The sequence below is a fragment of the Oratosquilla oratoria genome, chromosome 5, assembly GCF_046742065.1.
Source record: "Oratosquilla oratoria isolate Oo_2021 chromosome 5, ASM4674206v1, whole genome shotgun sequence".
Lineage (NCBI taxonomy): Eukaryota > Metazoa > Arthropoda > Malacostraca > Stomatopoda > Squillidae > Oratosquilla > Oratosquilla oratoria.
The window spans coordinates 1,587,501-1,590,000 of NC_134781.1; positions in this window are offsets into that span (position 1 = coordinate 1,587,501).

Consider the following 2,500-nt stretch of genomic DNA (forward strand, 5'->3'; position numbering starts at 1 on the left):
AAGCTCCGAATTCTGGATAGTTTGCAGTGTTACACTAAAAAATTCAATTACGAATTTCGCCTTTCGATATTTCTTAAAGACGCCAAACGCCAATGTCGCTTATTCCCCCGTGTTGTATCAGTTTCATCTTGATATCTGCTCAGCACACAACACCGTATTATCAAGAAAATCGCCTTGCATTTTTGCTTTGTTTTTCTCGTGCATTTTTTATGCATTCTCTGACAAGGATTTTTTTTTCTGTTTCTGTTGGGGGCACTTTTACGCTCCTGTTGCATTCGATTTTTATTCTTTTCTCTTTTTCGTGACAAATTTGTCACAAGTTTCACGAACATGTTCCATTAAAAAAATTAAATAAAAAAATTATATATATACATATATATATATATATATATATATATATATATATATATATATATATATATATATATATATATATATATATATATACAAGGATTTAGAAGCTACGCCACTGGGACTCTAACCCTATATATCACTACTGTCAATGGTATTTCTAAATTCAGGTGGCAGTGGTACAAAAGAATCAAACCCAAGCCATCTGCCATTTTGAAAGATGACCTGTTTCTTCGCCTGGCTGATGGACTCGATTCCAAAAGCTTCTACCTTAGTCTGCTCATCTTAATTTGGTAGAAAATCGTTTCTGCGAAATACACACACGAAAAATGAGAAAGTGGTTATGAACTTTGATTTAAAGAAACTCGAGAATTACAGACCATTTCTTCAGTAACAAAACACGCACACACACGAAATCATGTACTGTTATACAGATACGCACACAAACACATACCCACATGTCTGTTCTCTCCCACAAGACCAAATCCAACATTATCTTTTCGTAAAGACTTTTTTGTGGACATTTTCTTTTCTTCTTCGTTTGGTGTAGCCTACTATTTACAATCGCCAACTGCGACTTAAAGCTTCACTGCAGTACTTCCCGCATGAAGGCACTACAAGTTACACGTTATACGTAATGTGTGTTTTTGTACGCTTCTTTGTTTGATTTATTTATATATATTTTGTTTGTACGTCTGTACATTTTTGTACGTTTTATTCAAACAATTTCTTTGGGTTACGCTTTTGTCTTCCACCCACAGAAAGAAGTAAAAAAAAATATTGTCTTCTGTAAACAAATCACCAATGTTTTGTGTAACGAGTCATTTAATGTACATATACGTACAAATACGAGTATGTCAACAAATATAATGCATGTGTGTGTATGTTTGTGTATGTGTATGTGTGTGTGTGTGTGTGTGTGTGTGTGTGTGTGTGTGTGTGTGTGTGTGTGTGTGTGTGTGTGTGTGTGTGTGTGTGTGTGTGTGTGCAAAATTACCACAGGAGAAAACTGTGAAGGCAGTAAGTACTTTCGTGCATTACATCCTCACAGAGTCTGAGGCTGTACTACTTGGAAGTACTTATTGTCTTCAAGTTTCATTTCTCCAATAGTAATACTATGTACATCTTTACACAGTAATTTGAAAGCTTCACACACACACACACACACACACACACACACACACACACACACACACACACACACACACACACACACACACACACACACACACACACACACACATACACACAAACACGCACACAATTACACATACAGTGAATACCCATATATATACAGTACATATATACAGTGCATACATGTTACATACAGTACATACATACAGAAGACGTTCTTTCCCTCCAGCTGTCTCATGGGGTTATCACACTGGAGTATTTTTTCTCCGACATCCTCCTACCTTCAACCTCCATTTCTTCACAGAATTCTAGACTTCTCTAAGAACATTTCAACAGTATGTCTAATATTCGTATAGGTATACATTATCTTAGTTCATCGTTCGGTTTTACTATATAGAACGGAAAGATAAATTGATATTTGGAGACTTGAAAAATAGATTATTATAAATGTTGTCATTTTTATTCAAACGAACTCTCAGCGGTCGGCGCTGATGAAACCAGTGGAAGCCCAGTGAGATAACCACCTTAATATGTTTTAGTATAACTCCGAATGATTCCATTCATGTTGAAATACTAAAATGACGAAGTTATACCCCAGACCTCCATTATTATTTACATTTAAAATAAACAGGTAGAGAGATAAGAATACATAAATTATAATAAACAAATAAATACATTAATGATAAAATGACAATGATAATAACAATAACAAAAATAGTAATAATCCTTTTTAACTTCCATCCCTCCCTTCTTCTTCCCACAGCAATGATAACAGTAATAACAACAATAACAATAGTAATAATAACAATAACAACAAAAATAATAAATCTGTCGCTCCTTTCTGCTTCCCACAACAACAATAATGATAACAACAACAACAACAACAAAAATTATAATAATAAAAATAATAACCAACAACGAACACAATCCCTTCTAATTACTTCTACCCCTCTATTCTGCTCTCCAAAACAATAATAATAGTAATGATAACAATAACAACAACAACAACAGTGAT